At 42.2% G+C, this 13344-nt stretch overlaps 1 non-coding gene across 1 annotated transcript; it reads right to left on the bottom strand.

Moving 5' to 3' along the window:
• Nucleotides 1-780: 780 nt before the first annotated feature.
• On the bottom strand, nt 781-852 carry trnae-cuc (transfer RNA glutamic acid (anticodon CUC)). Its single transcript has one exon. It is a non-coding gene; the product is annotated as a tRNA-Glu (tRNA).
• Between the last annotated feature and the right edge of the window lie 12492 nt (nt 853-13344).

The following is a 13344-nucleotide window of genomic DNA, read 5'->3' as shown; positions in this document are numbered from 1 at the left end:
TTTCTGGTATTTAAATGAAATGATGTACTTGTATTTTATAAGCCTTTAAAAAAGAAAGTCTAATTAAATAAATATTATTAATCATATGATTACAGCATATATCATATATCATATATATACACAGCCGGAAACAGGCCTTTTCGGCCCTCCAAGTCCGTGCCGCCCAGCGATCCCCGTACATTAACACTATCCTACACCCCACTAGGGACAATTTTTACATTTACCCAGCCAATTAACCTACAGTCTGAAGAAGGGTCTCGACCCGAAGCGTCACCCATTCCTTCTCTCCCGAGATGCTGCCTGACCTGCTGAGTTACTCCAGCATTTTGTGAATAAACCTACATACCTGTACGTCTTTGGAGTGTGGGAGGAAACCGAAGATCTCGGAGAAAACCCACGCAGGTCAAGGGGAGAACGTACAAACTCCGTACAGTGCAGCACCCGTAGTCAGGATCGAACCTGAGTCTCCGGCGCTGCATTCGCTGTAAAGCAGCAACTCTACCGCTGCGCTACCGTGCCATATAGGTTATGCAATGTATTAAATGCTAAAATAAAGTCTGGTATTTATTTGAGAAATAAATTATTTATATTTATAAGCCTTTGAAAAAGAACATCTAATTAAATAAATATTATTAACCATATGATTACAGCACATAGGTTAGTTAAATGGAAGAGTTATAATGAAAAATGTAATAAAGAACATCTAATTAAATAAATATTATTAACCATATGATTACAGCACATGTTAGTTAAATGGAAGAGTTATAATGAAAAATGTAATTCCCTGACCGGGAATCGAACCCGGGCCGCGGCGGTGAGAGCGCCGAATCCTAACCACTAGACCACCAGGGAACCTGAGAAGAGTAGCCTTCAGTGCATATACAAGTACATATACGAGCACGGTGTCGTTAACGTACTAATACTCTGGCCGTTAATTATGAACGGGCTGCGCGGGAAACCGTGGCGACAGTGCCGCGGCCTGAAGATTATTCCTCTTTAAATTTAACTCCAAAACCTCAAGAGTATAATTAAGAACAGAAACGCGACAGCCCAGAGATTATTTCCCCGACGTGTATTTCAATGCACAGGAGGGTATAATGGTGAGAAACGTGACACTTTATTTGTACACAAGTAACTCAGCGGGCAGACACTTGTTAAAGAAACCATGAGTCATGTTTGCAGTTCGGCGACGCCACATGGCAGCTGAGGGACTCTTTCATGTCACTGCACATTTATGTGTATGTGACAAATACATTGACTATTGACTCAAAGTGTCAGAGCAACTCAGAGTGTCAGAGTAACTCAGAGTGTCAGAGTAACTCAGAGTAACTCAGAGTGTCAGAGCAACTCAGAGTGTCAGAGCAACTCAGAGTGTCAGAGCAACTCAGAGTGTCAGAGCAACTCAGAGTGTCAGAGCAACTCAGAGTGTCAGAGTGTCAGAGTAACTCAGAGTGTCAGAGTAACTCAGAGTGTCAGAGTAACTCAGAGTAACTCAGAGTGTCAGAGCAACTCAGAGTGTCAGAGCAACTCAGAGTGTCAGAGCAACTCAGAGTGTCAGAGCAACTCAGAGTGTCAGAGTAACTCAGAGTGTCAGAGTAACTCAGAGTGTCAGAGTAACTCAGAGTAACTCAGAGTGTCAGAGCAACTCAGAGTGTCAGAGCAACTCAGAGTGTCAGAGCAACTCAGAGTGTCAGAGCAACTCAGAGTGTCAGAGCAACTCAGAGTGTCAGAGCAACTCAGAGCAACTCAGAGTGTCAGAGCAACTCAGAGTGTCAGAGCAACTCAGAGTGTCAGAGCAACTCAGAGCAACTCAGAGTGTCAGAGCAACTCAGAGTGTCAGAGCAACTCAGAGTGTCAGAGCAACTCAGAGTGTCAGAGTAACTCAGAGTGTCAGAGTAACTCAGAGTGTCAGAGTAACTCAGTCAAAAGGGTCCCGATCCGAAACATCACCCACTCGTGTTCTCCAGCAGAGTGGATGCTGCACTTTGTGTCCTTTTGTAAAGCAGCAGCAGCAGCTAACAGTTCCTTGTTTGTGCAAGATCTGTACAATGTTATTCCGAGGACATGAAACGAGAAGTTTACCCCGTTCATTTCCCCTTTCTCGCCTGTCTCCAATAACTTGTACACTTGACGCGTTTGTTGTGAGTCGAGGACGTTCCTGGAAACAGAGTGAATAGGATTCTGCAAAACCACCCACGAAAAGGCAAGGCAAGGGGGGGGGGCTTCAGAAGTTCAACAACTGCAATTTTGTTTTACAGTTGTTATTTCATTTTCCGTATCCTTGTAGTTTCAGCCACATATTTAACTTGTCGAATTGTAAATCCTGCCCCCTTCTGATCTGCTTGTATGATTACATGCCACGTTTTTAACATGTTTTTAAAAATGTGCTACGTATTAAATGAATCTTTATTTCACAACTGGCAATCTGATAGAGAGGGAATAGCTAGTAGAAAGGGGTGGGGCAAGAACTAGCAAGTGAGAGATGGATCCAGGTAATGAGGGGTGATGGCAGATGAGCCAGGTGGTGATGGGGTTGGATGATAATCAAGGCTGGAGGTGCTAAGTGGAATGGACAAAAGTGTGCATATAGTGGGATATGATGAAAAAGGAGAGGGTGCACAGTGGGGAGGAAGCAACGGTATAAAGAAGGATGGACAGTATATATTGCCCTTGCGAGCAATATTTAGATCTTGTGATTACACCCTTGATACTCTACGCGTGCAGCGTAGGTTTACTAGGTTAATTCCCGGAATGGCGGGACTTTCATATGTTGAAAGACTGGAGCGACTAGGCTTGTATACACTGGAATTTAGAAGGATGAGAGGAGATCTTATCGAAACGTATGATTATTAAGGGGTTGGACACGTTAGAGGCAGGAAACATGTTCCCAATGTTGGGGGAGTCCAGAACAAGGGGCCACAGTTTAAGAATAAGGGGTAGGCCATTTAGAACTGAGATGAGGAAAAACTTTTTCAGTCAGAGAGTTGTGAATCTGTGGAATTCTCTGCCTCAGAAGGCAGTGGAGGCCAATTCTCTGAATGCATTCAAGAGAGAGCTGGATAGAGCTCTTAAGGATAGCGGAGTCAGGGGGTATGGGGAGAAGGCAGGAACGGGGTACTGATTGAGAATGATCAGCCATGATCACATTGAATTTGAAGGGCCGAATGGCCTCCTCCTGCACCTATTGTCTATTGTCTATTGTCTATCATTGTTTTGATGTAAATCAAAATCCTAAACCAAACCTGGTGATAGTTCATCAACAAAATAGAGTACAAGAAATGGTGCCGCAGAACATGATCGGACCCCATGGCTACATCAGCTTTGAAAGGGTGTGATGTAAACAATCACTAACCTAGCAAGAGTAATAAGTCTCCAATACATCACACTTCAAACTCTGGCTTTTTACTCTTGGAGCATCAGCAGGCCTGCCTCTCTTAGGCAAAACTTGAATTCTTCTGTCCTTGGGGTAAGTTTAGATATTTGCATGAAAAGCAAGAGCATTGTTGTCAGCGCTCTGCAAACATTTTAATTAGCAACAGGTAAAGTTAAATCATAAGCATAAGGAAATCCAAGTGTAGCACAGTTAGAAATTGGTAGGTATGATGTTGTGGGAATCACAGAGACGTGGCCGTAAGAGAACCAGAGCTGGGAGCTGAATATTCAAGACTATATGTCTTATTCGAAAGGGTGGGCAGAGGGCTTGGTGTAGCTCTGCTGGTTAGTCTGACTTCAGTGGTTGGTAAGATTTTAGAGTCCATTATAAAGGATGAGGTTACGGAGTACTTAGTTTATGATAAAATAGACCAAAGTCAGCATGGTTTTGTGAAGGGGAGATCTGACCTGACAAATCTGCTGGAATTATTTGAAGAAATAAATAGTAGGACAGACAAAGGAGAGTCTGGATGTTGTTTACCTAGATTTTCAGTAAGCCTTTGATAAGGTGCCACAAGTGAGGCTGCAAAGGAAGATGAGAGCCCATGGTATTGAAGGGCAGATACTAGCATGAATAGCAGGTTGGCTGAATGGCAGAAGGCAAAGAGTGGCATTAAAGGGTGTTTTTTCTGGTTGGCTGCTAGTGACTAATGGAGTTCCGCAGGGGTCGGTGCTGGCGCTGCTACTTTTCATGTTTTATATTAATGATTTGGATGAGGGGATTGAAGGCTTTATGGCCAAGTTTGCGGATTATACGAAAATAGGTGACGGGGCAGGTAGTGCAGAGAAAGCAGGGACTCTGCAGAAGGACTTGGACAGGTTGGGAGAGTGGGTAGAAAAGTGACAGATGGAATATAGTGTAGCAAAGTATGGAGTAATGCATTTGAGTAGTAGGAATAAAGGCATAGACTATTTTCTAAATGGGGAGATAATCCAGTAATCAGAGGTGCAAAAGGAGTGCTGGTGCAGGATTCCCTAAAAGTTAATCTGCAAGTCGAATTGGTAGTAAAGAAGGCAAACGCAAAGCGAGCATTTATTTCAAGAGGGCTAGAATACAAAAACAGGGATGTAGGGCTGAGGCTCTATAAGGCGCTGGTCAGGCCGCGTTTGGAGTATTGTGAGCAATTTTGGGCACCATATCTGGAGAGGGTCCAGAGGAGGTTTACAAGAAAGATCCCAGGAAGGAGTGGGTTAACATATGATGACTGAGCGATTGACGGCACTGGGCCTGTACTCGCTGGAGTTTAGAAGAATGAGGGGTGATCTCGTTGAAATGTACCAAATAGTTAAAGGATAGATAGAGTGGATGTGGAGAGGATGTTTCCACTAGTGGGATAGTCATAGCCTCAGAACTAAAGGATGTTCCTTTAGGAAGGAGATGAGGAGGAATATCTTTAGTCAGAGGGTGGTGAATATGTGGAATTCTTTGCCACAGAAGACTGCGGAGGCCGTCAATCAATATTTCTAAGGCAGAGATAGATTCTTGATTAGTATAGGTGTCAGGGACTATGGGGAGAAGACAGAAGAATGGGGTTAGGAGAGAGATCAGCCATGTTGGCAAAGGTGTAGTAGACTTGATGGACTGAATGGCCTAATCCTGCTCCTGTCAGTTATGACCATACTGCAGTTGTTAAGATCGTAGACACAAAATGCTAGAATAACACAGGGGGCTTTGTTTTGATGTTCCACGTCATGCTAACCTAGACTCAGATTAAATGATTCTCCCAGAGGCAGATCATATCCGGCCAGTTGAGATCATTATTCTGAATTTATATTCAAGGGCGGCACGGTAGCGCAGCGGTAGAGTTGCTGCTTTACAGCGAATGCAGCGCCGGAGACTCAGGTTCGATCCTGACTACGGGTGCTGCACTGTAAGGAGTTTGTACGTTCTCCCCGTGACCTGCGTGGGTTTTCTCCGAGATCTTCGGTTTCCTCCCACACTCCAAAGACGTACGGGTATGTAGGTTAATTGGCTGGGTAAATGTAAAATGTAAAAATTGTCCCTAGTGGGTGTAGGATAGTGTTAATGTACGGGGATCACTGGGCGGCACGACTTGGAGGGCCGAAAAGGCCTGTTTCCGGCTGTATATATATGATATGATGATAATAGATTCTACCAGAGCAAATCACAAACAGGGATTCTCACAGTTTGCTTGTGGATACGAAAAGGGCCTCAAAACGATTATTGCCTTCTTGGTTTTCCTGATTCACGTGATGGGACTTATTCATAAATTGGCTTTTTATGACTTTATAACTTCAAGACAGTAGTAATTTGATACTGTTCATCTGCAAATGAGCATAAGGTTCTGGGTCTATATTTTTTTAGCTACTTGCTTTATACTTGTAAAATAAAATGCATTCGATCACACCTTTTTATGGCGCTTTATCTCAAAGTATATAATCCATGCAGAGTACATAAATTATATCATAATGATCTGACTTTTAGATTGCACAGTTATGCTATTCAATGACAATAAACGGACATTAGTAGAGACAGTTAATTAGTTTTGCTTTTACTACTGCTTAAGAACAGAGACTTTAGATAAATCTGAACTCTATGCTCTCTTTGGGATCGCATTGTTGGGTCTTTAATATGTAAACACTGCCAGAGTGCCTCTATAAATGCAGCGTTTGCTGCACAAGTTTGTCAGCCTAAATAATGTACATACATGATGAATTGGGACAGAACCTTCTAAGGTACTGCAAGTTGAACAACATTCACAATCAAAAAATGTTATCAAACGGAGACACAAGAAATTGCTGATGCTGGAATCCTGAGCAAAAAAAACAGTGCTGGAGGAAATCAGTGGGTCAGGCAGCAGCTGTTAAGGGAATGGACAGAAAGCATTTTGGGTTGGGACCCTTCTTCAGACTGATGGTGTGTGGGTGGGGGAAAACTGGAAAGAGAAGTGGAGGGCAAAACTGGCAAGTGATAGGTGGATAAGGAGGTAGGGAGGTGTGCTTGGCAGATGGGTGGAGTAAGTGACAAAGGCTCGAGGTGAATAGGAGACAGAAGGGTGTCAGATAAGGAAAGAAAGGGGGAGTGAAATGGAAAGCTGGAGTGAGGAATTTAGGTGGAAGGGGAAGTGTGGGAATAATTGGGGGATAAAAGGGAAAAGGGATGGAGAATGGAGATGAGTATACAGAGGAGTGGAAAGGAGCAGGGTGACTAGGATGGTGAGAGAATTGTGGGTGGGCTGGAACAGGAGAAGGAGGAGTAGTAGTTGTTTGAAATTGGAGAATTCTATGTTCATACCTTTGGGTGGTAAGTTACCCAAGTGAAATATGAGGTGTTGTCCTTCCCGTTTGCGTGCAACCTCAGTCTGGCAATGGAAGAGGCCATGCTAATTCCCAACAGAGCAAAGATGTCTGGTCACAGGGAGAACTTGTGAACTCAACACAGGCAGTAGCCAGGTTCATGACTGAACCAGGTCTCTGGTACCAATGCTAAATGTTATGCTACAGCATTGTGCTGTCAAAGCCCTTCATGATCCTGAAAACCTCTATCAGATGTTGCCACTTTTATTTTAAAATGATGCCTGATAGACTATTACAATCCAAAAACAAATAAGTAACACTCAACTTTTACATGGCCTCAAGCCCTTACCAAAGATGGTTCAGATAGAAACTTCAATATCAACAACGTTTTTCTGCAAACTCACATTGGCACCTTGAACATATTAGTTGGGAGTCTTCTCTGATCAGGAAGGTATAGCTATATTGTATATACCAATTGTTAAAAGTTGGACTTCATTTTTCTGATCCTGTGATCTAAATGCCATTCAAGTGTGAGGTGATGCAGGAAGAATAAGCAGACCACTCAGTCTTTGGAAGATTTGAATCTTTACAAATGAGAGAAGAAAAGTGTGCTGAAACAAAATAACTTGCTGCAGTATCTGTAGTGCATTTTATGTAATATGGAAATGCTTCTCTCCTGGGCATGGATCCACCAAGGTATCATATAAGTTGATGGGAACTCTCTGCTTTTCACTTATATTTCTCTAGAAATATATTTCGTTTAATTTTTCATTAGCTTACCAGCATAGACTGTTATTTTTAGCAATTTATGTTTCTGTTTTCTAGATCCCTTCAAGTACTTTAATTTCTGTAAGGTATGTATAGTTATACATATTGATATGAATAAAAACTTTGAAGTTTAGAATTTTTGAAAGCTACATTGTAGGAAACATGTTTTCTCAACTAAGAAAGATGGTTATAACTGTTTTTCCATGAAAGTCTATGAAATGTTTCTATGTTTCTATTAAAATCAGGTGAGATGGCCAGTTAAAATGTCAAAGACACATACCAAACATAAAGGCATAAGGATCCTACTATTTCCAATGGTGATTGTTCTGACCATGCACACTCTTGCTCCATGTATTCCTGGGATTTATGGAACCCCTCAATCAATTTCTCTTTTGATCTCAGTGGATAAGAAACTGCACTCATTGGCAGTCAAGGCTCCCTATCATGAGTATTACTTAATAAAACTGGACACTGTACAATACATATACAACACAATGAAACTGGACACCATAAAAGACATCCTTCTCAATTTACATATTTCAAAATGAAGATTAGTTTTCAGTTTTGCAAAAAGAGAGACGAGGCACAGAAATATAGTAATTTAAGGTACTAGTTTGTCTTTTGTACAATAAAATGTGACATTTCTTACATTACAACAACACGTGTTAAACTTTTCTCACTAGCCATAAAGTATCTAGAGAGAACATGAGATTGTGAATTATGATGTAAATTTATGTGCTTTTCGCTATGTAAAAAAAATGTTCATTAACCTCCACCCTTAATAAATAATGATTCTGTGCGAACTATTTGATGAACAACAGGAGTGAAAAGAAAAAGCTGGATTTTGAATGAAGCAATTAGTCAGCCAAAGTAACACTTCTCTGCCTAGAAATTCAGTCAAACTTAAAGCAGTCATAAATTAGACTTTCCTGACTAGCACAATAGCTAGGCGTTGGCTGCTGACAGGTGTTATCAGCAGGCTGGTAATGTGCCCACAATAAAGTATGTTGATGACAGAATTGATAATGACTTGCAGAACATGTCTTATTTCATTTGTGGGAAGGAACTACAGATGCTAGTTTACACCAAAGATAGATACAAATCCTGGACTAACTCAGACCCACTAATTCGGGTCAGAAGGGTCTCGACCCGAAATGTATTATTTCCTGTTGCCTTTCTATTTCAAGATTTTGGAAGAAGGCCGACATTTTAAAGTCAGCTGCTGGCATTTCAACTAATTTATTAACTGTTTGTAGTTCACATGAAATATCAGCTTTTTATTTATTAGGACTGGAGTTTATCCTCATTACTTACTTAGGTCTCTTGAAAAACGAGATAAAACTGGCAGAAATAATTACACTAGTTGGAGAGTGAAGCAGCATGGATGGAAGTGGAAGTTGATTCCCTTGATAATTTTACTTTAAATTGTGTGGAATAGGTCTAAAATTATTTGCTGATTTGTTTAGTATTCTCCCATTCACTAAATATTAAACCCTTATTCAACACTAGTCGATCGGGAAGAAGAGCAATAGTGCATAACTTGTTTTTGCAGAGAGTTCCAGAATGACCATGATTTCTGAGGGGCACCTAAGTGAAATCAGATGCCTTGAACCTTCCTGCTTCTTTCATTTAATTGCAGTCCCAGATTCCAGCAGAGCACCAACAACTTCCTCCTCTGCATGCCGAATATGGTTGGGTTAGACTCAGCAAAAGTTTATCAGCATCTTTTAATTAAATGGAGAAGAATGGCTGTGCGGGATGAGTATGTTTCAAGTAATTAACATTTTTTAAATCAATTAAGCAAATTTAGAAAGATTTAATTGTTAAACCAAGCTGCAATAAGCGAGTTCGGTATCTCGGCTGAGCATGCTCAGGTCATGGGTCACAAGGGCTAAACATTCTCGCCGGCTGATCTGTTGCGTGTATACAGACCTGCGTTTCATTCGTATTTTCCAGATTTGCTTCATAGAGGCAAGAAAATACTGCTTTAAATAATATTAATCAGGTGTGTTTATGGTTCATTTGTACAAAACTACGATGATTTTGTAGGTTTTATTGCTTTATGTTTCGGTGAGTGAGCGAGATCGTTACGATTTTCTTTTGCATTGTAACTTGTACCGGAGCTGCTCAGCGCGATGCAAAAGAAAAACAAATGTTTGAGTGAATGAATTGCTGCTTTGTGCGGGTGGTAGTTACAGTCCAGAATGTCAATGGATGACCAATGTAAACGAAGCTGCTGTTCGTGCAGCGATTAGACAACTGCAGAGATCAGCATCCAACGCAGCGGTTTGTTTCATCAACCCCTCCCTATAATATCACCCAGAAACACATCACTCCGGTAGACACAAAATGCTGGAGTAACTTACAGGGATAGACAGCATCTCTGGAGAGAAGGAATGTCTGACGTTTCAGGTTGAAACCTTGCAGGAATGGTCTCAACCTGAAACGTCAGTCATTCCTTCTCTCCAGAGATGCTGCCGGTCCCGCTGAGTTACTTCAGCATTTTGTGTCTATCTTTGGTGTAAACCAGCATCTACAGCTCCTTCTTACACGTTAAAAAATCCTCATGCTTGGTGCTTCATTGCGGGTTATAGAGCTCCCTCCCACCACAGGCAATGTCATTTGTGCCACTGCCCAGAGTAGACACGGGCGCTGCACAAATTCACCCTCATTCCACACAAACCTCGCCCCTCTTCACCCCTACACCGCTCCCGGGGATGGTGGTGCCAACAGTGGCTGTGTTCACCAGTGCTGGCTCCCTGTAGCCAGTTGTCTGGGTCTTGCTCCCTCGATCACACCCCCGCTGCGCGTTTCCGATTGCAACACCTGTAAGCTGACGGAGAGGCGCCCGACAGGTATATGCCCGCCTGTCCCGGGGACCACTCTCACGGCAGCGCTGGCTGTGAGGATTGAGCCCGTCGGGTGCCGCTCCGTCAGGTTACAGGTGTGCAATCGGAAATGCGCAGCGGGGGTGTGATCGAGGGAGCAAGACCCAGACAACCGGTTACAGGGAGCCAGCGCTGGCAGGCACAGCCTCTGCTGGCACTGCCTTCCCCGGGAGCAGCGTAGGGATGAAGAGGAGTGAGGTTCGTGTGGAATGAGGGTGAATTTGTGCAGCGCCCGTGTCTACTCTGGGCGGTGGCACAACTGACATTGCCTGGGGTGGGAGGGAGCTCTGTAACCCGCAATGAAGCACCAAGCGTGGGGATTTTTTAACTTGTAAGAAGGAGCTGTAGACGCTGGTTTACACCGAAGATAGACAGAAAATACTGAAGTAACTCAGCGGAACAGGCAGTATCTCTGGAGAGAAGAAATGGCTGACGTTTCAGGTCGAGACCATTCCTGTAGGTTTTTGACTTGAAATGGCAGCCATTCCGTCTCTCCAGAGATGCTGCCTGTCCCTGTAAGTTACTCCAGCATTTTGTGTCTACCGGAGTGATGTGTTTCTGGGTGATATTATAGAGAGGGTGTGATCAGACAAACCACTCCACTGGATGCTGACCTCTGCAGCTGTCTAATGGCTGCACAAACAGCAGCTTCAAGTTTACAGTGGTCATCCATTGACATTCCGGACTGTAGCCACCGCCCGCACAAAGCAGCAATTCATTCACTCAAACGTTTGTTTTTCTTTTGCATCGTGCTTGAGGAGCAGCTCCGGTACAAGTTACAATGCAAAGAAAATCGTAACGATCTCGCTCACTCACTGAAGCATAAAGCAATAAAACCTACAAAATCATCGTAGTTTTGTACAAATTAACCATATATACACCTAATTCATATTTTTTAAAGCAGTATTTTCTTACTTCTACAAATCAAAACTGGAAAATACGGATGAAACAAAGGTTTGTTTACACACAGCAGATCAGCCGGCGAGAATGTTTAGCCCTTGCGACCTGTGACCTGCGCATGCTCAGTCGAGATACCAAACTCGCTTATTAAAGTATTCTAAGAATTTTCTAATGTTTGAGAGTTTTTTTTAAATTTAAAAATGTAGTCTTCATTACTACTTCATTGTAGTTTGTATTCTTCTCCATGCTTGTGAATAATAAGTTCAAAAGACAGGAGCAGAATTAGGCCATTTGGCCCATCGAGTCCACCCTGCCATACAATCATGGCTGATCTACCTTTCCCTCGCAACCTCATTCTCCTGCCTTCTCCCCGTAACCTTTGACACCCTTACTAATCAAGAACCTATCAATCTCGGCTTTAAAAATACCCAAGGCTTGGCCTCCACAGTTGTCTGTGATAATGTATTCCACAGATTCACAACCTCTGGCTAACGAAATTCCTCCTCATCTCCTTTCTAAAGGTACATCCTTTTATTTTGAGATGCCATAGAAATTCACAGAGATTCAAGTTCTTTTGACAATCTTGAAAATGGGTAAGCCTGGGAACATAACCTAACCATTTGCCAAAGTAATTCAACTGACATTATATCAAACTAATCAAATGGTTTATTGTTTAACCAAGTTTTCTTGCATCTACTAAAGAATAATTTGAAAAGTTAAGTGGCAAATAAAGTCCATTTATTCATTTGGGAAATATAATTCTCTTGGTGTTAGCCCGCCAGGATTCAATTTCCTCTTGCTTACCATGACCACATTGTTTCACCCAGCATTATAAGATTTCACCGTCTCAGGTTTACAGAGTTTCAACATAAATGCACCAGTACATTGAAGAAATTCCACCTGTTCCACCTGTCCACAGTGCATAATATATGGCCTGCAGGGAACTAAACACTGCTGCAACTAAGTGTGGATAGGGAAGTTCTGAATATAGGCAGATGATTACTCACTGTGATGAGTCTACCAAAACCATCACACGGTCTAAATATGACCTTTAGGCCTTTTGTTGTGCACTGAAGGATTAAAGACTGTTTTGTATCTTATATTAACTATATTGAGTTATTTGAATAAACAGGAAGGTTTGATGAAGCTATTACAGTGAATGTATGTGTCGGCCTCCAAAATTGTTGGATAAAGTGCTACATAGCACTGTTGTTGGTATCAACTTACTTTTGACAAATTGTGTGCTGTGTTTCCTACATTGTCATTTAAGATTGCTTCTTTGGCCGTAAAACATTTTATGAGATAATGTCATGAAGGCACTAATTAAGGATGGGAGCATGAGCAGAGAGACAGAGGGGTGTAAAATGAGGGTAGAAGCAATAGGTAGCAAGGTGAGAAGTAAAAGTGGCAGGCAGACAAATCCAAGGCAAAAATCAAAAAGGGCCACTTTTCAACATAATTGTATAAGGGGTAAGAGTGTTGTAAAAACAAAGCTGAAGGCTTTGTGTCTCAATGCAAGGAGCATTCGTAATAAGGTGGATGAGTTGAATGTGCAGATAGTTATTAATGAATATGATATAGTTGGGATTACGGAGACATGGCTCCAGGGTGACCAAGGCTGGGAGCTGAACATCCAGGGATATTCAATATTCAGGAGGGATAGACAGAAAGGAAAAGGAGGTGGGGTAGCGTTGCTGGTTAGAGAGGAGATTAACGCAATAGAAAGGAAGGACATTAGCTTGGAGGATGTGGAATCGATATGGGTAAAGCTGAGAGAAACACTAAGGGGCAGAAAATGCTAGTGGGCGTTCTGTACAGGTCACCTAACAGTAGTAGTAGAGTTGGGGATGGCATCAAACAGGAAATTAGAAATGCGTGCAACAAAGGTAAAACAGTTATAATGGGTGACTTCAATCTACATATAGATTGGGTGAATCAAATTGGCAGAGGTGCTGAGGAAGAGGATTTCTTGGAATGTATGCGGGATAGTTTTCTAAATCAACATGTAGAGGAACCAACAAAAGAGCAGGCTATTCTAGACTGGGTATTGAGTAATGAGGAAGGGTTAGTTAGCAGTCTTGATGTGCGTGGCCCCTTG

This window comes from Rhinoraja longicauda, chromosome 5 (assembly GCF_053455715.1).
Source record: "Rhinoraja longicauda isolate Sanriku21f chromosome 5, sRhiLon1.1, whole genome shotgun sequence".
Classification (NCBI taxonomy): Eukaryota; Metazoa; Chordata; class Chondrichthyes; order Rajiformes; family Arhynchobatidae; genus Rhinoraja; species Rhinoraja longicauda.
The sequence above is the reverse complement of the archived record's forward strand: the minus strand, read 5'-3'. Positions and strand labels throughout refer to the sequence as shown.